Genomic DNA, 24641 nt, shown 5'->3' with positions numbered 1-24641 from the left:
CTGGTTTCTTCTCATGTCTGTATTTGTTCTTTTTTTTATTGTATTACTTTCCTTTTATCTGGTCAATAAAATTTGGTCAATCAATATCCGGACCCCGATTTAAACAACATTTAGTCAACTTGTTTACTAATACTGACATTATGACTGACCGTTTGGAAAATATCTATATTTCAGTTATTTGCATTTTCTGTTGTTTGTCTGTACCTTCTGTGACACAAAATGATTTCACTAAATTGTAAAGCATGTAGAAACTTAAGCCAATGGGGGCGCTCCTCAGTCACCTCAGCCTAATGGTTCTCAAATCATAACTTCCCACACACAGCGTCTTAAAAGACAAACTGAATGTAGTCTTAGATGTATTATATCAGAATGCTGACAAGGTGATTACGGCTGGAATATCTTTGAGCATATTTGGTCAAGACTGACCTGGAACTAAAAGCATTTATACAACTGTATAAAACAATAAATTATTAATAAAATTAGACAAAGCGGTCATAGCTGGAATGCTTTTTACCATGCTCAGTCAAGACTAGTCTGTTAACTATTTGTGAATTACAACGCTCTACTTTCCACCACGTTTGTATTCATAGTTTCATGTTTGATACCTGTCGCTTTACTGGCAATAAGATGGTAAAATTCGAAATGTAAATTGGTTGTCAATTTAAAATTCTATCTTAATATATAATATATTCAGTCTAAAGAGATTTTGAGAGATTTGGAAACTTAACTTTAGCATTATTGTCATTTTCAGAAAAACTGATGTTATATTAGGTACTCTTTGGTTAGGAAACTTATTATCCTAAAGCTTAAAATTTTTTTAATACTGTTTAACTAAAGTCGTTTACTTTTAATATATTTTATTTCATATTTTTTTAACTCATTGTAAAATACATCGTACTATAGTTACGTAACGTGCAGCCATTCATGTAGCGTGGCGCCAGTTCATAACAGCCGGCAATATGACGTAATGTCGTATTGCCGAGGAAATATGATTGTCGTTTTCCAATTGGTTGAAATAACTGCTCATATTTGAATTCGGAAAATTAGTAAAAGAATATTTTTATGCAATTTCAATTCTTAAAAGTCAAGTTGAGTAGTTATAAAAACCCTGGAATTGGGGGTAAACTTTAGTGTCTGTGGTTGTCTAAATGAATCCACGTCACTAAAGTTTTCCCCCAAATCCAGGGTTTTTATAACTGCTCAACTTGACTTTTAAGAACTGAAATTGCATAAAAATATTCTTTTACTAATTTTCAGAATTCAAACATAAGCAGTTATTTCAACCAATGGGAAAACGACCTGTCTTCATCACTGTGCCTTTCGGGTTGATTCGAAGGAGACTTGACTGATATTCCTCGCAGATCGAGAAACCACATCAAAGTTTTATGACTTTGACTAGAAATATGACGTCATTTCAATCATAATTTTTCTGTTAGTTATACGACGCCATTTTAATCCTAATTTTTCAACACAAAAAATTAAAGGGAGATAATGAATTTGAGGGTCTTTTGCGCTATATTTCGTTTGAGAATTTTAAATGTTCATTATGATGTCAGAATTTGACGATTTCGCTTACGTCTTCATATCTTCAATGTTTCAGCAAGCACCGACATTGGATCCATAGAGAGCCTTGTCTATAATCAGTATGACATTGAGATATTTCTCCGACTTAGTGATAGGTAAGTATCTGATTGCACACACACACACACACACACACACACAGTGACGTGCATCTTGATAACTAACGGCACTCATGTGGTTAGCCTTTATGTAAATTACAGTTGGGAAACGAAGTTGGACAGGACTGAGTGAGCTAAATCCATTTTCTCTTTCGTTTTGCCTTTCTCATATTGACATCCTTAGGCGAAATATAAATCACCTAATGTTGAAAAACTGATCTTCATATTCTTGTGTGATATCCAATTGAGTCGTAATGCTGCTAACACAAACCTTATTTCCCATACATTGCATATGTGAATTCAATTAATAAATTGCATAAATCCACTGTATTTTATTCCGAATCTCGAAATAAAATCCCTGAAAAATCACCTTGATGTGAAGACAGTATGCGACAGACGAACAGACGAACGGACAGACGAACGGACAGTGGGATGCACAGAAAAACATGGCTCCTATTGTAATATACATTGTAATTATTATAAGCTGTTGAAGATAATATTTGGTATTAATGAGAAAAGAAACACAAAGAGAGAAAAGAAACACAAATTAATATTTGTTTTTAAATGGTATATCTGCGTGTTTATGAATTATTGGAACACGAAACACTTCAACATCCTGTGTTTATTCATTTCAACCAATATAGGTTTTAATCATCAATACTTCGGATGTTTAGATTCGATATAAAAATAGACACCATCGTCGAAATTATAACAATTGTAATTATTGGAGGAATAGATTCATATGATTTCTGAAGTATTTATATTTCTATTATTATTATTTTTAACTCTAGGCCTCATGAAGTTGGTTACCCGGTGTCCACGTAAACAAGATCATAATATTCATTCTGTACGGGACAACGATCCATTGCAGGAATCAAGATAAGCAATTTTTGTGAGAGGAGTGGCCGGTTACATCGACCACAATAGTTGGCTGACATATTATTTTATAAACTACGGAGGTATGAAAAGTGACGTTGTTCTCGGTGGAATTTGAACTCAGACTGTACAGATCTGAAAGAAATTCCGCTAAGCATTTTTTCAGACGTACTAACGATTCTGCTAGATGGCGCCGCCGTTGTGAAGTATTTCCTTAAACATTTTGGATAAAAATGTGTGGTTAAGAAACTCGCTTTACATTGCCATCATTTCGAGGTTCAATCTTATTACCTGGCACCTCGGATGTCTTCTACAACCCTGGGCCAACCAATGCCTTGAGAGAGAATTTGGAAGACAAGAAGTGTGTGGAAACCCGTCGTGTGTGCTCTCACGCGTGTATGGGTGTGTATGTGCACGCGTGTGTGTGATTATCTTTATGTCCCCATCACCGTTTCACAACCAGTTTTAGTTTGTTTATGTCACTGTGCTTTCGCGATTTCGGATAAGAGACTGACAATACGTATCAGAGTTTAAAAGATAAGTACTGGGGGAGATTTGTTCGACTAAACCCTTCAAGGAGCTGCCCAGCGTGGCTGCAGTCCAATGACTGGCACAAATAAAAAACAAAAGATAAACTATTTCAAAATGGCGGAATTACTATATTTTGTTTCACGTTTTCGGTTAGCGGGGGTGGGGGATGTCTGCAGTTTCCAACTATAAATACATCTTTATAATCAATCGTTAGTTTACTCATTGAAGAGTTACCTAAGTGAAATATAAGATATAAATTAGAAAATATATATATCAGAGGTAGATAATCGATAGAATTTATAGGGGAGCAACTATAAAATATATCAGAAACATAAAGAAAGAATATAACAAACACGGAATAGCCCTATTTGTTTGACTAAGGACTTTTTATATTCACTGCTTGAATTCTGTTATCACTAACTTGATTATAGTTTTCATGCAAATGTCATTGTTAGGTTATTCTCGAAACAATTCTAGCATTTTTTACGCCAACCAGTACACATTTTTGTGCATTCACTTCGAAACTTTCCGAATGTACCTTTTGTACTTGCGACACTCAACCCAAATCGAAGAAAGGGCTTGGATATAAATATGCACATAGAAAAAACCGATTTCTTGGCATGAATATTAACACTAATAGTCGATTTTTCTCAACAACAAGGTGCAACAAAAACACTTCAAAGAGACGAAGGTAAATGTTATTGAAATAATATTATAATAAAGTTAACGTGAAGGGATATAATTTATTTCATTTGGATCGGAAAATGATTTCCTCCAAAAGGCAGCCTTTAATGGTGATACCCTGTTGCACTCAATTTCTGAAGTTTTCCATCTCACGGCGAATAGGAGGTTTTTCTGCGACATCCTGAAAATTTTAGACATTCTAGATTATGCTGTGGAGGCGGGTGGTCTACAGCTTAGGATGTTGCACCCAAGCGCGCAAGATCGTGGTTTCGATTCCAGGACTGGGCAGGGCATTGTGTATTTGAGCAAAACACTTGATTTCAAGTCGCGTTGCAATTATTTTGACAACTAATATGTGGCATACTGTGCATCTGAGCAGACAGTCTCCATTTGATGGAGAGAGTGCACTAATGTACAGTACAAATATTAACACTAATAGTCGATTTTTCTCAACAACAAGGTGCAACAAAAACACTTCAAAGAGACGAAGGTAAATGTTATTGAAATAATATTATAATAAAGTTAACGTGAAGGGATATAATTTATTTCATTTGGATCGGAAAATGATTTCCTCCAAAAGGCAGCCTTTAATGGTGATACCCTGTTGCACTCAATTTCTGAAGTTTTCCATCTCACGACGAATAGGAGGTTTTTCTGCGACATCCTGAAAATTTTAGACATTCTAGATTATGCTGTGGAGGCGGGTGGTCTACAGCTTAGGATGTTGCACCCAAGCGCGCAAGATCGTGGTTTCGATTCCAGGACTGGGCAGGGCATTGTGTATTTGAGCAAAACACTTGATTTCAAGTCGCGTTGCAATTATTTTGACAACTAATATGTGGCATACTGTGCATCTGAGCAGACAGTCTCCATTTGATGGAGAGAGTGCACTAATGTACAGTACAAATATTAACACTAATAGTCGATTTTTCTCAACAACAAGGTGCAACAAAAACACTTCAAAGAGACGAAGGTAAATGTTATTGAAATAATATTATAATAAAGTTAACGTGAAGGGATATAATTTATTTCATTTGGATCGGAAAATGATTTCCTCCAAAAGGCAGCCTTTAATGGTGATACCCTGTTGCACTCAATTTCTGAAGTTTTCCATCTCACGACGAATAGGAGGTTTTTCTGCGACATCCTGAAAATTTTAGACATTCTAGATTATGCTGTGGAGGCGGGTGGTCTACAGCTTAGGATGTTGCACCCAAGCGCGCAAGATCGTGGTTTCGATTCCAGGACTGGGCAGGGCATTGTGTATTTGAGCAAAACACTTGATTTCAAGTCGCGTTGCAATTATTTTGACAACTAATATGTGGCATACTGTGCATCTGAGCAGACAGTCTCCATTTGATGGAGAGAGTGCACTAATGTACAGTACAAATATTTGATCACTATAAACAAATCGTTTGTGCAGGTTGTTCAGCAGATCCTACAACTTAAGTCTTTCTTCTTGTCTTTCTTCGATGTCTCTCTATTCAGTTTAATAAATTCTAGAAATGAACTCTTTTCGTAATGCCGCCACCAGTTTTATCTAATACGCACGTTGAATAGATTGTTCTTTCCATAGGTGGAATTTTCTTTGAAATTCTTCGAAAGTCCTTGAACTCCATATATTTAGGAGTTCACCTTCCTAACTCTTCTATCTTTACATCAAACACGTTTTGTAAGCGAACTGTAGTCAAAGGAATATCATCAGAAAATTGTAGACAGTTTAGTAAACAAGAATTTTTTTTTATTCAAATGAGAAAAAGAACTTGAAGTTGTTTCCTATAGTATTTTGTTGTATTATTTAAGTATTGAGCAACTATTTCCATAGTACAAACATTTCTATCATTTCAGTCTTCTTTTTCGTTTCTTCATTTTTTCTCTTTCTCCACCATCTTATACTTCGGCTTATTTCTTTTGATAGCTTGCATATAAACGTACGAGTTTATTTCCCTTCAATTTGTACGTGTTTTCTTTCCTCCTCTCTATTCTTCAAACTGTATACTAAAATATTTACTTCCCTTCTCTTCCCTACGCTGTTTTCAAATTTTTATCTATTCAGTATCTAAATCGTGTATGCATTATAATGGTAGTGCTTCCAGAGATATATAGCAACAGTGTCTGTTTTCTGTATTCAACTCTTCTTTCTGTTTCTTTTTCAATTCTGTTGGCATTTTTTTTTTCACCTCGCCAATATTTTTCCCTTTCAAATTTTCGCCTTTTTCTTATACGATGCTACATGTTTTTATTGTTTATTTCTCTTTTCATTCCAAACTACATAGTTGCTTTACAGTTTCATATTATGTTTTACTTTAGATTTATCTTTATGGTATACTTTATCAACAATTGAATTTTAAACTTTAAATGTCAGAATCTTAGTACTTATGACGTGAGGAAATATATGCGTGTGTGAATGCGTGCGCAATTCCTCATGTTACATATATATATATATATATAAATATATACTCTTTTACTTGTTTCAGTAATTTGACTGCGGCCATGCTGGAGCACCGCCTTTAGTCAAGAAAATCGACTCCAGGACTTATTATTTGTAAGCCTAGTACTTAATTTATCGTTCTCTTTTGCCGAACCGCTAGTTTACGGGGATGTAAATACACCAGCATCGGTTGTCAAGCGATGTTGGGGGAACAAACACAGACACACAAACACACACATATATATATATATATATACATATACGTATATACGACGGGCTTCTTTCAGTTTCCGTCTACCAAATCCACTCACAAGGCTTTGGTCGGCCCAAGGCAATAGTAGAAGACACTTGCTCAAGGTGCCACGCAGTGGGACTGAACCCGGAACCATGTGGTTGGTAAGCAAGCTACTTAACACACAGCCACTCCTGCGCCTATATATATATGGGTGTGCATATATGTTTATGTGTGTGTATGTATGCATATTCACACACAGATAGATAAATAGATAGATAGATAGATAGATAGATAGATAGATAGATACATAGATAGAGGAAGGTGCAACTGTAATGCCAGTCCAGAAACCAGCCCACGTTAGTCATTTAATACTTGAATGTATGCTGAGAGATTACCTTAGCCCATTTGCCTTTGGATGGTTGATTTCTGTAGTTATTATCAGTGTACTTTGGTGATTTAAATAAGAGTTTTGACTGTTATTTCTAGTAGGTAGACATACTTAGTATGTCCTTTGGTTAATTCTAATCCTTCAGCTATTTAATGCTTTTTGAGTGGGGGGGGGCCTGCAATCGTCTATATTATTGATTCTGTCATTATCATTTTTGAATTGTTACAACAGATAATAATAGGGTCAATAATATCTTCGCAAATATTTTTTCCTGAATTATTTGCTCCGTATTGAAATATGTTGACAAATATATGTGTGTATACATATATGTATATATAGGGAGAGGGGAAGAGAGTATGCACGCGTATATTTATATTTAAAGATTTATGTCGAACGAATAAGGAAAAGAGTACTTACTACACTTAAAATGTTTTGTTTATTTAAACTAAACACGTTTCTCACGACTTATGCTGCAGCAATCTTCAGGCGAGAACAGTTACAACGCTTTGTGAGAGTTTATTTATAACCGTTGGTAGGGGATAAGTTGTTTCTGTTAATTGATTTTGCTTGCTTCTTATTTGATTAACTGTCTTCTCTTGGTTCTTCTCTTGATTGAATGTCTTGTTTTGTAACCTAAAGTTTAATTCAGTTGAATAGGGTTTTTTTTAAGTGTGTGTTGGGAGATATCTTTGTTTTTTGTTGTTTTCTTTATTAGGGTGGAGGGAGTCTCATTGCTTATTCCAACAGGGCTTAAAGGGGAAATTGCTCAATTCATTAATTTGCTTATTTGCTAAATGTGCGTGTTAAAATCATTCTGAATTACTTAAGAATGGAAGCAGGTTATTGTATTTTATTAATGTGTTTCCTTCATTAGAAAAATATATTTACTGAAACTTTTATCTTCGGGGAAAATATTTTGTTCTCCATTACAGATTTGGCAGGAGCTTTTAACACTGACGATTTGGCAACGGTGACTGAAAATTAAACCCGTTTTGGTGACTGTACGTTTTGATACTGGAGGCGCGCGCGCACAGAGATATGCACATACAGAAAGAGGGAAACAGAGAAAGATATCACACATATTGTTGTGTCGACGCCCCCAGACGATGAAGTAGGCTAGCCCAATACGTAGATATAGTGGAAGAAGTCTAGACGTCGAAGTAATTGAGTAGAGGTCATCCGAACGTGCGATATAACAGTGGCGACGAAGATGAGATGCTGACACAATACAGTAGTATTGCGATATAACAGTGGCGACGAGGATTTTGTAGCTCACACAGCCACCGTGTAGTATTGTGATATAACAGTGGCGACGAGGATTTCGTAGCTCACACAGCCACTGTATAGAAGTGCGATATAACACACATATACAAACATAACATAAACAGTGGAACAGAGAGAAGGAGACGAAAAGAATGAGAGAAACATTAAAATGACAAACAAGTCAGCGTTAAATCAGCGGCGCCGATTAGGCGGACCAAAACGTCTCATATATTGTTTGAATTTTTTTTCTCTGTGCGTGGTTCAGTTCGTTGTCGTCGTCAATTGTTCTTTGTCAGGGCTTGTGTTTATGTCTCTCTGTGCAAGTGTATGAGTGTATGTGGAGTATTATAGGCTTATTTATATTTGGATGTTTACTATTCGATGCATTTGGATGTCATCGTTTTTATCAGTGTCTATGAAATACAAGACATTCTCCCAAAAACAAATTTATCTTTTAATGAAAGTCTTCTAATGAAAAAGGAAACATGCTTAAAGAGAACAGTACACATGCTTTACGAACATATAGCCCTTAATTAGATTAACAGATAAATTCAGTAACCAGCATGAGACAAATTTCCCATAAACCCACTAGAAATAAAGGTTAAAAGAATATACAAACACATAAAACAACTCCCTAGCCAAAATATTCAATGAAAATAAACATTAGGAACCTAACAAGTACAACCAGATACGAAACACAAAAATACCAGCCAACCAACGGATGCAAAAGAAAGACTACTCGGCAGACGGAAACGGTGTTACACCAACACATTTGGTAGAAATGAACAGCAACATTGAAATATAAAGGTTCTCGCCCGAAAACAGCAGCAGCGCGAGACGCAGGATGCGACATAAATATTCTGCTTAAATGAACCATGTGCGTACGTGCAGGCGTGTATTCATATGATTGATTGAGAAAATATATGTGTGTGTGTGTGTGTGTGTGTGTGTATGTGTGTGTGTGTGTGTGTGTGTACTGTAGTAGATTGTAAGTCTCTAAGTTAATTCAGCAGATGTATTTTTCTAGGGTTCCTGGGGAAATAGTTCTTTAACAATATTCTACCGTGGCAACAATCAGAGACAACTATGAAAGAACGAGACACACTACATAAACAAGGAACAGCATATCATCAGCTGCCGTATATACATATAGATATAGATATAAATATATATAAGTATTTGTCCATATATGTATATACATACGTATATATGTACATATACATGTATTTAGGGACCTTTTTAATTTCTTATAGGTCTTTCTTTGCTTACTGAGTAGCCCTTTTTTAGAAGAGGAAACATGTTTTTCCACTGAAGTGGCTAAAATTTTTATGCACATATTATTAAATGTAAATTCATTTAACATTTTGTATGACTCATATATCTATAAACAAATTATTTCTACCTTTGTACGTCGTCATTATAGAGCAATCAATATTCAGTTCATTGTGATAGAGGAGAAACACACCTTAAAGTTTGTCCATTTTAACTCATGTATAGAGGACACCAGATGCAACGACTGTTACAACGGCAATACTATTCAGCCATTATAAGTCCAAATCAAAGCGCATTTCAACACATACCCGTCGTATATAAAGAAAATACTTTTATAAAATACATGGATACGAATCTGTTTGTTACTATCAAAGCCACAGACCGTAATGTTGGTAACTTGTGGATAAAAGAAACTATTCTGATCAAAGACAAAATCTAAAAATTAACCTGAATGAATATCAATTGCTACCATAAACATTATGTATTATACTGACCGAATTCCTCCTCAAATACATGTCACGCCATCAGGATATTGACAGTTCTCATAACACAATCCACAGACCCAAAATCTATACCTCCAACATATGTGATAATTGTAATATCACAAACGAGTTTAACACGCCAACACAATGGACACGTACTTATGTATGTCTTTTTTTTTAAGCCTTTGTATCGGTGCTAATTAAATATCACGACTAATCAAATATTACTAGGATAACATTTCAGTATCTCCGCTATTGTTGTTTTATAATTAATGATCACTCTCTTCATTATTATTGCTTTCTATAACATACTGATTTTTTGTACATACACACACGCACACACACATAAACACACACACACACATAAAGACAGGCAAACACAGACAGACAGACAGATAGACAGACAGGTACATAGCATAGATATGTATGCATGTGTGTGTACATTAGATGTGTGCATTATTATAGCTGCATTATATGTATGCATACATATATATATAAATATATATATATATATAAATATATATGTGTGTGTGTGTGTGTGTGTGTGTGTGTGTGTGTGTGTGTGTGTGTGTGTGTGTGTGTGTGTGTAATACAAAATGGGACAAGAGTGCAAAACATCCAGATAGACGATACAAAGAAAACTAGGACAGGTCATTCGGAGTTTTCTTTCATCAGTCGAGTTCCAGATTATCTTTGCAATTTCGGTTGGTTATACTCGAGATTGCTGCAATCTGGCCAGCCCCAATGAAAGACTAAGCTAAGAGCATCAGATTCCTTGGAAGAAAGCAGCGAATGTATACAAAACAAGGATGGAAAAAAACGAACAATGTTACACAAATACAATAAAAATGATAAGAGGACATAACAACAGGTGTCTTTCGACTAAGGACGAATTAAATTAAGCTCGCGTGTGTGGAAATAAAGCCTTACGGGGGGGATACAAGATTTCACAGGCACAGGGAGGAATATCGATGTTGCACGCACAACGGCCGGCCAAGAAAGAAAGAACAGGCTTGGCCGAACGATGGTCACGTATGCAAACAAATGAGGGAGTACATTTCAAGTTATGCAAAAGCGGACATAACTTATTAATCGACATAGATCGCTCAAATTGTTGATGTAGGTAGAGCAATTCTTACTATATCGTCTTTTATATTAAAAGCATAAGGGTTGAGGTTTGGCAGGAGCGGAACTCATCCACTTTCACTCTCATTATAGCCAAATAATGGGTTCGAAGCAGCGTGCCATCTTTGGCTTCATATATATATATATATATATATATATATATATATATACCGGAGTAAGCACATAAATGTGCAACAAGGTGGAAAAAAGATTACTCAAATACCAGAGGTAGAGTAATATGCTTTATTTAAAAGCGGCAGAAATATAACAAAAATGTGTTACTCAGAGTTTCACGTTCCCGTTCATCGGACAGTTTTGTTAGAAATGGGAGAGAAATGACGATGCAATCAAAACTAATATAAATGTAAAAACATGGATCTGTTTCATTGGTCGTTTCAAATAACGGTCTTAGGTATGAAATGAACAAAATAAACAAAACAAATGAAATCAATATAGATTCATCCCATTTTTAAAAAAACCAAAGAAAACCTAAAATTGAAAAGCGGGTTCAAAATACATATTGTAAATAATTATATTCGAATTATCGCTCAATTAACACATTAAAATTAAAATAAAATTTACGCTGCGTTAAATAAAAATAAGATACACTTGCTTGTTTCAACGCTGAATAATTTTCATATGCGAGCGTGATTGCGTGCATATATGTATATGTATGCATGTGTATTCGTGCATGTATTTATGTCTTACAAATATATGCATATATACGTATATTGTCTGTACGTATGCATCTGTGTATTTTGATGTATATATGTATGCTGTAGATAGTCTACTATGCGTATATACTGTTGTAAAATTTTTATTTTCTATTTAATGCAGCGTAAATTTTATTTTAATTTTAATGTGTTAATTGAGCGATAATTCGAATATAATTACTTACAATATGTATTTTGAACCCACTTTTCAATTTAAGGCTTTCTTTGATTTTTTTAAATAGGATGAATCTATATTGAATTCATGTTTTTTGTTTAATCCATGACTAAAACACACCAGAATTGAGGAATTTCTTGAATTGTGCATTGTTATAATTTCATTTGTTGGTCAAATATAACTCATCAACAAACTTGACAATATGCATTCATTTCATCACAAACATTTTTTAAAAATCACAAAAATTAACAAGGGTATGAATAATTTTGAGTTCGACTATATATATATATATATATATATATATATATATATATACGACGGGCTTCTTTCAGTTTCCGTCTACAAAATTCACTTACAAGGCTTTGGTCGGCCCGAGGTTAGAGCAGAAGACATTTGCCCAAAGTGCGACACAGCGGGACTGAACCTGGAACCATGTGGTTGGACAGTAAACTTCCTGCCACACAGCCATATATATGAATACATACATATATATATATATATATATATATATATATATATATATGATACATATATGTCTATATGTATGTATATGCGTGTGTATATATATATATATATATATATATATATATATATATATATATATATATACTCACATACACACACGCATATACATACAGACACATATATACGCGCACACATATATATATGACCAACACACAAACAATCATGTTTTTTTTCTTTCCAATATTTACACGAACTAACCAACGGGGTTGAGCTGTGTTGTCGACCTAACTATTAAAGGTCACTTCATTGAATATTCAAATACCTACATGGTCCTATATAAATAAAGGATAATGTATATACATGTGTTTATTAATAGTTTTAGTACTCTATATTATCGATCTCTGCACGGCTTCTGAAAGTAACAAAGTGAACTAGGTGAGTTATCGATACAAGTCAGTTTGGTTTTAATAGATTAAGTAAAACAAATACAAGCGGAATATATTCACACTGCGTTCGATATCCACTTGAATATTTTAGAGACGTCTGTGTTTTTGAGTTGTTGCTTTACCGCTGGTGAGTTTTGAACCAACATAACTAGAACACAAATGCATTCAAGTCGGGATTATTAGGCAATTGGGAGTCGGGGCTATGTAGAACTTTGTTATATAGTATAGGCGTGCATAAACGTTTTAGAATTAGGTTTAATTGTATATGACTAAAAACCTGTAGATGAGAATCTGCGCTGAGAACAATAATGCATCTTTGATTTTATATATATATATATATATTTATATAATCAATCCAAACATGAACAAGCAAGAAAAAACACGAAAAAACAACAACACGAGGACGTGGAATAAGTACAGTGTTATTGGACGCTCAGGAAAGGAAAGAAAAGAAAGAGGATTTCACGTTTCGAACAGAGCTCTTCATCAGAAATATAGGAAAAGTCCAAATAAGAGAAGACGGAGAAAGAAAATCGCCAACGATGCACACGCGGTCACATCCAGAGGTAATGCAGTACGATCGTTTCATGCAACTCCATTTGATTGAACACACACACACACACATATATATATATATATATATATATATATATATATATATATATATATATATATATATATGCAGCTGAGGATTGCTCTGCATTTTAAATTTATGTAATGATTGCATTGTTCAATTAAATGGAGTTGCATGAAACGATCGTACTGCATTACCTCTGGATATCTTTGTTGCTTATTTTAATTTTTATCACCTTACTTTGAAACTGTATGGATAATACCGTACTAAATTCTGGTGCCTCAACTTAAGTACCTAATTCACCTGAATATATATATATATATATATATATATATATATATATATATATATATATATATATATATATATATATATATATATACACTAGCAGTATAACCCACGTTGTCCGGGTGTGACTTATTACGCCATCTACGATAAGTCTTGCTAGGTGAAAATCAACTAAAAAAGAAAGACTTACAACGAAAAAACCCTTATGATGTAAATATGTTCGTAATTCAAAAGACGATGAAATGAAAAGGGCAAGTTTGAAGGCTGTTTTGCGTAACATTATTAATCGTACGTAAATTTCATCCGTCTAATTGGCTATACAAATGATATGTGCAAAACAACTTTTTGCACTGCCCTGATTATACATAGCAGGGTAATCCCTTTTCGCGGGAGCTAGGACGGCAAGTTCTGATGAAGCAATTGCTGGCGATCTGTTGCTACACATTTTTGCCAGAATTCTAACAGATTGGGCGGAAGATGTTGATGCACCATTTTGCATTATGTTCAAAGTAGCTTCTGGAATGTGGTGAATTGCTGCAGTCTGTTGCTGTCTTTTTAAACCGGTTGCTTTCTTTCCCCAGCAAGCTCTCTTCTTTGGAGGCATAATCTATGTATATATTAAACAGAACAACAAAAGTTATAATAGATGGCAGGGTCGGAAGTTCACATTTCGGTAATTTTGCGGATTAACATCCGCACGATTACTTAACCCTAACACTAACGCTAAATCATAACCCTAAGCCCTAACCCTAAAACCCTAACCCTAAAACCCTAACCCTGACCGTAAAACTGTAACCGTAACACTAACCCTAACCCGGTAATCTTCAAGTTTAGGGAGTTGAAAAAAGAAAACAAAAAATATTCAAGGGAAATAACTGAACGACTTACCAGTATTGTCCGTACTACTCTGAAATGTGTTTTCTTTTAGCTGTTTATAAATAAATCACACACGTGTTTTTTGTTTTTTTTACACACGGGTTTTTTTTTTCTAAAACAGCATGCGACAGAAGGAGAGAACTTTGTCGATGGAAATGATAATGAAATTCAACAGATATTAGATATTTATTCAAGGTTCAGCATGCAGTTCTAGAAATTAACCTACTCAACATTATAAACGTCAGAAATGGCAGCCAAAATATAAACGAATGTTTTTTTCTTTTTGGGTTGAATTCCGCCATAGAAATTCATGTAGATAAGATGAAAATAAGGTAATCTTCAAGTTTAGTGAGGTAAAAAAGTAAATAAAAATATTCCGGTCTTCCACGAGGCATTTTCGATCTCTCAGTTAACTTCAATCAAATCACGTGTGTGATTTATTTTTATTTACTTTTTTTTTTATCCCCAAACTTGAAGACTGCCCCCTAACCTTAACCCTAAAACCCTAACCCTAACACCCTAGTGAAAATCGTGCGGATGTTAATCTGAAAAATTACCCACATTTGTAATGAAGTTCAGTGATTTTGCAATGTGTTGTCCTGTCGGTCAAACTAAAGCGTGAATGTTCTGAGACGCCTTACGGGAGTCAAGAAACAAAAGGAAAATAGTGTAATAGATGCTTTTAAAAAGAAAAAAGGATTTTATCCCTTATATGTATACTGTTCAGTATCTATGCGTTGAACAAAATCTATCTTTCTACTTGTTCTACCATACATTTCAGCGCTTCGAAAAACAAACTTCTTTGTTTACATACAGCGTAACTATGACTTTGTATGCATAAGAGAAAGTAGGAGTTATCGTTCGTAAACGTTCATAAGAGAAAGTAGGAGTTGAAAGGATTTGTAAAGGTCGTAGAAAGAGGACATTTAGGTTTTATTAGAGGGGGGGAATGGAATGTTATTTTACGCAGTTTAATGGATTTTATTGGTAACTGTGATTGATATTGACGGGAAAATGACGCAGTTACCTAGGTTATGGTATTTAGAATATTAATTCCGATTGTTTCATTCAAGAAATTTGGAATTGTGTAAATGTATGAATTGGATACACATACACTCACAAACTCAGCTATATATATATATATATATATATATATATATATATATATATATATATATACATTTATAAACATAATTAAGGGATCAGCAAACAGTTGCTTCACCACATACCGAAGTTCAGAAATAGCAGCTAAAAAGCTGAGACTCCAACAGATAGCATTACTTGTAAATCACAAAGGCAAAACAAGAAGAAAAAACAATGAAAACTAACCAGTCGAAGTTAATCATAGACGCGTTTCTGGATTAGGAGCGATAACACTCCATTTCCTTCATCGGTATGATATTCTAGTTGTAAATTCGACGGTGCCAGCAAATTGTGCATGCATGAACGAGTGACCAGAAACGCGTCTATGATTAACTTCGACTGGTTAGTTTTCATTGTTTTTTCGTCTTGTTTTGCCTTTGTGAGTTACAAGTAATGCTATCTGTTGGAGTCTCAGCTTTTTAGCTGCTATTTCTGAACTTCGGTATGTGGTGAAGCAACTGTTTGCTGATCCCTTAATTATGTTTATAAATGTATAAGAACTTTTAAATAAGTTCTCCACCGATAATGGTGTTTACATACCGAAGGGCTTGGTAAAAATTATTAATTGATAATTTATTAATAAATTAATAAATTGATAAACCTTTACCCTTTTGATTGTAATAATTATTCACTCCCTGATAGTAAACCGCAAATTTTCTGCGGTATTGCTTGTGACGCACATGGTAATTTCTTGAGGAGGAATAGTTGACTGGCTGGCCTATGTAGGTTCGGATGTGGTTTCAGGTTGTGCCGATGCATGATGTTCACTCGTTCATGCATGCACAATTTGCTGGCACCGTCGAATTTACAGCTAGAATATCATACTGATGAAGGAAATGGAGTGTTATCGCTCCTAATCCAGAAACGCGTCTATGATTAACTTCGACTGGTTAGTTTTCATTGTTTTTCTTCTTGTTTTGCCTTTGTGAGTTACAAGTAATGCTATCTGTTGGAGTCTCAGCTTTTTAGCTGCTATTTCTGAACTTCGGTATGTGGTGAAGCAACTGTTTGCTGATCCCTTAATTATGTTTATAAATGTATAAGAACTTTTAAATAAGTTCTCCGCCGATAACGGTGTTTACATACCGAAGGGCTTGGTAAAAATTATTAATTGTTAATTTATTAATAAATTAATAAATTGATAAACCTTTACCCTTTTAATTGTAATATATATATATACATGTATGTATGTGTGTGTGTAGTAAATAAATCACCCCATTAAAGAACAACAAACACAAAAAAACAACAACGCGAGGACGTGGTACATGTAAAGTATTAGCAGACGCTCAGGGAAGGAAAGATGGTTTAACGTTTCGAGCAACGCTCTTCCTCAGAAACAGAGTAAAGTCCAATAGAAAGGAAGAAAACCGCCAACGATTCCCATGTTGTTACATTTTGTGTGTGTGTGTGTGTGTGTGTGTGTGTGTGTGTGTGTGTGTGTGTGTGTGTGTGTGTGTGTGTGTACATAAATATAGAGAGAGTGGAGGAGAAAACGTAAGACGAAGGTTATCAGTCTCTAGCATTTACATGGCTTTATAAGGAACACAGATGACTCGATAACTGACCAATAAATTCATTAATCAGTGCATTACTGTTCGTCTTACATTGAGATTAGATAGAAAATTTACATAAGAGGGCAGGTACTATACAACTCCATTTCAAAAACAACAAAGGTTGATTATAATGCGATAATCAAATGTGTAAATAAATGCGATAGAAAAGGTCGTTGAGAACTACAATTGTTTCAAAAGCAAATGGAATATATGTTATATAACATTACGAATGTCCTGTAATTGTCAGGTGTGTTTTTTCGTCACGTACATTAGACCTTTTTAGTTGACCATAATACGTCACAGAAGAGAATGTAAAGACTGGGCTGACATTGAAGAGTTGATGCGTATGTGTGTATGCGTGGGTGTATAAGGGTGTATATGGATGAAGGAAGACTTCGAGTAACTGGAAGTTTCTGTTACTGATATCTAAGAGAGGGAGTTGAGTGGCGGAGGAGAGTAGAATCTACATGCAGATACTATCTTTCAGAGATTAAATACGATGTAGCTGAGGCGGCGCTAGTGGACAATAGATAAGAAGTGAGAGATTTGGGTCTGCGAAAGAAAAGGGCTTCTGAAAAGCTATCTGTAGCATTATATAACAAAACATATGAGTAATATATTGTTATCTGACGAGTGAGCCTCTTCGTGGCTGCTCAACCTTTTAAAAATAGCCGTCAGATGTCTAACTACAATCCACTGCGAACAATTTTAAAATAGGAAGGACATAGGAGATGGTGTAGTGTCAGAAACATCGAATAAATGATAGAATGGTCGCGGCTTGAATTCTTTTGATTATAGGTTTATTTGATTTTTGGTTGACCGGGGGGGGGGCGTTAAGTAACAACAACGATGACGATAAATAAATTCCGCTACGCAGTCACCCGACTTTCTAGTAATAGCAACCATATTTCCCTCAAATCACATTATCGTATTATCAAAAATGAGGAAGATGTATTCGACAATTCTGTCAAACCTATTTAAAGAGACTGGATGGTCACATCTGGAACGCTTTGCATCACATGTCTGCTCCATCAACAACAGCAACAGTGAGTTGAATGACACGCATAAAATGAGAACCGAAGCCATTTCGCAAATACTGATTGCCGGGAGACCATCACCACCACCACCTCCACCACCGCCGCCGCAACGGCATAGTGAAGCTTCATTGCATTGAAAGGATTATATAATATCAAATGAATTAATTAATCCTTAGATAAATCTACTTTATCGGGGAGGGGGCGTTGGATAAACGAGATAGATGTAAGAAAGAGAGAGAGAGAGAGAGAGAGAGAGAGAGAGAGAGAGAGAGAGAGAGAAGAGAGAGAGAGAGAGGCTGACAGACAGGCAGGCAGGCAGACAGACAGACAGAGGAGAAAACGAGAAAAGAAGAGAGAGAAACAAATATAGAGATATGCACAAAGACAGTTTCCAAACAAATGAAGTCACGCAATTTGGCCCTGTTGGGGTTTCATCAGATTCGCTGCAGGCAAACTCATGCATTTTCTCGTTCATATTCTACATAATCTAAAGATATTAAAAGTATATATATAAATTCAATATATGATATTTATAAGTGTCATCAGAGAGTAATTTATTCTCTAAAATATGATTACGTAAGTTTAACATTCAATACACAGCAATAATTACCTTACTTGAAGGCATACAAGACGCACTTTCTTTTTCTTAAAAATGTCACACCGGATACTATATGCGAAGTTGGGCCTCTATTACATGTTTTGATGCATTGAAACCTCTTTTTTTTCTCCTGTATGAGCTGCTAAAATTGCCGTGCGTCTTTTATGTCATCAAATACGGTAACACACTAAATTAGTTGTTTCAATTAGTGTAAGAAGAAACACAAGGGGTTTGACCCTAAAATTAATTCATTACTTTATATGTGCCCTATTGAAATTGATATTAGAAAATACTGGGGTTGTTCTGCGCTCTGTACTTACAAATGTCTGATATTTTAAGTAAAGAAAAACAAGATGATAAAATGGTCACATATTCACCAATGATTTTTAGCGATATTGACTGAAGTCAAATTACTTTCTGTCAGAAATTAGAACCTGGTCGAATACTCGACACACGTGAAGTGAGTTTTATTATTCTCTACACAAGTCAAATTGTTTTATATCAGAAATTAAGATCTATTTATACACCCGCCACACGGAAAGGAAGCAAATATATGGCACTATGGCACTCACTATAGAACTTACTAGAATATTGATTTCTAATTCTGGTATAAAAACACCAATTAAATCAATCACAGTACTTGACTGGAACTTTATTTTAACGACCCTCGGAAGTTTGAAAGGTAAAATGGACGTCGGTAACATTTAAAATGAAAATGTAAAGAAACGTAACGAAATACTTTATATGATTTTGTACAGCGCTCTGGGGATTCTGTCACCTATCGCCTTTAAATCAAATATTAAATTCATCATAATGTGACATTCGAAGGATGTGTAATTAATCTTGATTTAGAATCATCGAATGAATGTGTATATTTATATGTGCGTGTGTATATAGAAACTTGTAGTGGTTTTTTTTATAAGAGTACGTTTATGTAACAAGACTAAATGAAAGTTGTGGTAAGAGACGAGTTCAGGAAGAAAGTCTTGCGAGTTAGTTTGATGGATGATGGAATTGAAATGACAAAGACTTTTCGACTTAAACAGTATCAGGAAGATTTAGAAATCATTTTCAGAAAGACAATTTTTATCTCTTCTAAGGCTGTACAAATTTTATTTTTATTTACGCTGTCATTGACAATTAAAATTCATGAGATAGTAACTGAAGTTTAGCTGGATTTCTTTCTTCTTTCATTCCATACGTCTAAAGATTTTTTTCGCATCGTTTTATTCTCTTTTCCATTTTGTGTCGAAACAAAAGATTTCTGACGAATAAAGAAATAATTCCATTAAATGTTCCTCGAAATAAAATTATAATTTGATTTCTTACTTTCTCTTTCTTGCGCCATCGGGGCTGCTCTTGCCGACAAACCTTTGTAACGATGACTAGTTTGAGGCAGTTCTCAGTAAGTGGTATATATTGGTTTCAAATTTTGACACAAGGCCAGCAATTTCGATGGTGGGGTTGAGTCGATTACATCGACCCCAGTGCTCAACTGGTACTTATTTACTGATTTCCAAAGGATGAAAGGCAAAGTCGACCTCGGCCAAATCTGAACTCAGAACGTAAAGACAAACGAAATACCGCTAAGCATTTCGCCCGGCGTGCGAACGTTTCTGCCAGCTCGCTGCCTTCCATCTTCCGTGTAATATTCTCCACAATATCACAGCAGCGAAACTAGATTGCAGAGACTTTGGTCAGTAGATATCCATTTTTATTACGGTACGTAAACCTCCTGAACCGATCTTGGTGGTGTCGACTCTCCTTCATTTAACTCTACTTTTATCCCTTGCATTCATCTACCGTTATAGATTGCTTCCTATTAGTGAGGTAGGCCACCGTGTTGTTTCGCCGTTTGTCGTCTACGGCTTACATAGAGCCGATGTGACGCATGTTTGAAGAGGATAGCAGTAGCGTTCTTTTGACTTACAACGTATCATCCTTTTTTTATCTCCATCTCCTCCGTTTATCTATGCAATGCAGCGAGCCTGCAGAATCGGTGGACGAAATGGTTAGCGGCATTTCTTCCGGCTCTTTGCGTTCTGAGTTTAAATGCCGCTGGGGTCAACTTTGCCTTCCATTCTTTCAAGGTCGATGAAATAAAATACCAGTCAAGTAGTGGCAGTCAAGTATTGGGATCGATGTAATCGACCTTCCCCCCTCCCCTCAAAATTGTTGTCCTTGAAGAACTCTGTGACGGATTGGCATTCTGTTCAGGGTAACATTGTGATAGTCACTTATGCGCCATGGAAACCGAGTAACCGACCTTATGAGTCCTACGGCTCTGGAGCAAAAATATCCACGCAGTCGTGGTGGCAACATTAGTAGAGTCGGTAGAACGTTGGATCGAGTTCTTTGAGGTATTCTTTCCAGTTCTTTGTGATCTGATTTCAAATCCTGCTGAGCCCCCCCCCCTCTCTCTCTCTTTCTGTCTTTCTTTTTCTGGAAGTAATCGGCTGAGTTTAGTCCAGAAGAGAGATAGATTCTGCCAAATCTGAAAATATAAACGTTAAGCCTTATATCCACGACAGTCCTCCTTCGACTCTATCAACAGTTGACGACCTAAAGCAAGGCTAAGGCAACCATGCAACCAACACGACAAACTAGGGGCACACATAGCATCTCGAATCAAACCAAATGTGAATATACAGATATACGTGTGATTTAAATAGCTACCCTGAGCCTTCTGCGGTGTAACTGTTTCGGTTTCAGTACAATTTCACAGATCAAGGCACTCCTGAAACACGTACAACTCAGAAATCTCGAAAGTTACAGCCTGACTACAAATCTCTGAATGATATTGTTATCTGTCGCAAAACAAATATAACACTGTAGGAACTTCCACGCCTCAGCGACTTTGTTTCCCCATAACTTTAATAAAAATTGATATTTTGTAATAGTTTTCTACAAATATCTTTTATGTGTTGTAGAGTACGATTATATCGGAATTTATTGTGAAAATGATTTTCGGAGAGGGATAGAAAAGAGTTTCTGTATAATTCACTATGAATCGACTTTTCTCTTTATAATAACTTTTATAAAAATGCGTACATTTTTAATGAATTTATCTGCAAATACCTTTCAGGTGGTCGTGAATGCGATTATATTGGAACTTAATATTTAAAAATAGTGGGCACACATACATGTTGATATACGAGGGCTGATCAATAAATATCCGAACTGTTGCCATAGTTACGAAGATAAAGCACACAGAGTAAAGCCACTTGGCACAGATTGACTTTGAACTCTGCCGCGCATGCGCACTAAGTTTTAACGTTCTAACTCGCTTCCGCTGTTTACATCACTGCTTGGAATAGAGGTGTGTAGCGTGTGATCGTCGCACTGACCACGACAGAGAAAGTTGTCATGGCGATACCTGCTCAGAAGCCTACACAAAGTTTCAGAAAGTGTATGGGGAGGAGTGTATGAGTCGCACACAAGTGTACGAGTGGTTCAGACGTTTCTAAGATGGCCGAAAAAATGTCGATATTGACGAACGTTTTTGGAGACCCGGAACCAGCAGAACTGAAAAAAACATCACAGATGTACGTGCAGCTGCGAAGGGAAATCGTCGAATCACTATCCCTGAGTTATCAGAGGATATGAAGATTAGTTACGGCTCAGTTCAGTCAGTTATGACTGAAGATTTGAGTATGAGACGTGGGTCTGCCAAGTTTGTGCCAAAACTACTTTCAGCTGACCAAAAGCACACTCGAATTTCAGTTGCACAAGATTTCCTTGGTTGCATCGAGAACGATGAAAACTTTTTGAAAACTTTGCGTAGGCCTCTGAGCAGGTATCACCAAGCATTTGGCAAAATTTAATGCTGATTCTCTGCTCAACTTACTTTGTCATGTTCAATGCAGAGATCACACGCTACACATTTTCCTTCGAAGCACTACCGTAAACAACGGAAGCGAACTAGAACGTTAAAACTTAGTGCGCATGCACAGCAGAGTTCAAGATCAATCTGTGCCCTGCTGCTTTACTCTGTGTGCTTTAGCTTCGTTTACTCTGGTAACAGTCCGGATACTTATTGATCAGTTCTCGAGCATCAATAATATTTTCACCAATTTGTGAAAGATTCTATTTACTTGCAACTAAACTCATATACATGCTGAATCCGAAATAGAACCACTAATGTATAAAACGGAGTTCATCAGATTTAACAAATAACATATTCAACTTCGAAAATGTAATTATATTAATGTTGCCGGTCTTATAAATGTGTTATGTTGGTCATAATTGATCAGTATAACACGTCTGTTAAGCTCTTTCGCGGTTTCTCTCACACATTTCAGCTTTGCGTTCGATCAAATACATTCCGCTATTCGATTATTCTAGTCTGTAGCCTGTTTGAGAGTAAAGTAAGATGGCCACAGAAACAAGAAATACGAGGTCGGTAACGCCGACCTGGCGATCTCTACGGTGGTTGACTTGTATTCTATCCATTTGATCAACAGCTTTCTTGCTTCAATGTGAAACTAAAGACAGCTTTTGAATAGATGTTTCTGTCGTTGTTGTTTCACTCCAGGTCAATCCTAATCAAATAGCCTTTAATCGAAGATGTTCCGGATGTGGCCATCCCGGGATTTTTTAAGTGTGATGTACAGGATCTGATTTTATAGAAAACTTCTACACAGGTGTAGTGTTGCATGCCAATTACGAAAATCAAGAGGTCTTTTTATGAATCTTTAAACACTGAATCTTTTGCAATTTTAACCAATCAGATTTATCCATTCGCTGTACATATTGGTGACGTCATGCAAAGTAACTTTTTTTCCCGTGACTTGACATTACGAAAAACAGAACTCTGTTTTTAAGAAAGTAACGATTGGTTTTAATTTAGTCACAAGGCCATCGATTTTGATGGAATGAAGTTAGTCGATAACACCCAGTTTAAAACTTGACAGGTACTTTATTTGATCGATCATATAAAGATGAAAAGCATAGTTGACTTCGACAGAATTTGAACTCAGAACATAAAGGCCCAGAACAAATTCTGCAAAACATATTTCCCCTTCGCTCTAAAAGTCTACCACTTCGCAACAGGTTTTGAGGAATTAATAAGCTTCCTTTCTATTACAGGCACAAGAGCTAAAATTTTGCGGGAGGGAGGTTGTCATTTACATCGATCAGTACACAACTGGTACTTTACTTATCGACCCCGAAAAGATGAAAGGCGAAGTCGACTTCGACGAAATTTGAACTCAGAACGTAAGATGGACGAAATACCGCTATGCATTTTTGTCTGGCGCGGTAACGATTCTGCCAGCACGTGGCCTTTTAAGAAATTAATAGTAAAAACATCACAAGATCTTTACAGATGAATATATTTAGTGAAAGGAAATGAAAGAAAACACATCAACGGTAACAGTGAAATTTTGTAAAGTTCTGCAAACCCTAAACTTAAACCTAACCCTAACCTCAACTCCAACCCTAAACTTAACTAACTCTACGCCCTAACCCCGTAGCCCTTTGACGGTTTCAATTAGTTGCTATAAGGAGGCAAACTGACAGCATCGTTAGCGCGCTAGAAAAAATGCTTAGCGGCGTTTCTTGTGATCTTTTACGTTCTGAGTTCAAATTCCGCTGAGGTTATCTTTACATTATATCTTTTGAGGGGTCGATAAAGTAAGTACTAATTAAGCACTGGAGTCGATGTTATTGGCTAACCCCATCCCCCACAATTTCAGGCTTTGTACCTGTAGAGTTGAAAGAATTAATTTCTATGAGGACATATAGAAATAAATTGTGGATTTTCATAATGTCAAAATTTGGATTGATTTAGCTGGTTAAAATTACAA

At 35.7% G+C, this 24641-nt stretch overlaps 1 protein-coding gene and 1 long non-coding RNA gene across 10 annotated transcripts in view; one reads left to right on the top strand and one right to left on the bottom strand.

Moving 5' to 3' along the window:
• LOC106873483 (synaptotagmin-6) overlaps window positions 1–24641 on the bottom strand; it is a 287484-nt gene that overhangs the window by 237903 nt on the left and 24940 nt on the right. The window lies entirely within an intron of this gene.
• Window positions 1099–10045, top strand: LOC106873484 (uncharacterized). 2 transcript variants are annotated; one of them, XR_008263445.2, is made up of 5 exons: window positions 1099–1431; window positions 1601–1679; window positions 2471–2638; window positions 6248–6315; window positions 7757–10045. It is a non-coding gene; the product is annotated as an uncharacterized LOC106873484 (long non-coding RNA). The 2 variants fall into 2 exon arrangements; XR_016240756.1 differs by lacking the exon at window positions 6248–6315.

The sequence above is a fragment of the Octopus bimaculoides genome, chromosome 2 (genome assembly GCF_046866305.1).
Source record: "Octopus bimaculoides isolate indiv1 chromosome 2, ASM4686630v1, whole genome shotgun sequence".
In the NCBI taxonomy this organism is placed as follows: Eukaryota; Metazoa; Mollusca; class Cephalopoda; order Octopoda; family Octopodidae; genus Octopus; species Octopus bimaculoides.
Note: the sequence above shows the minus strand (reverse complement) of the source record. Positions and strands in the feature narration are given on the sequence as shown.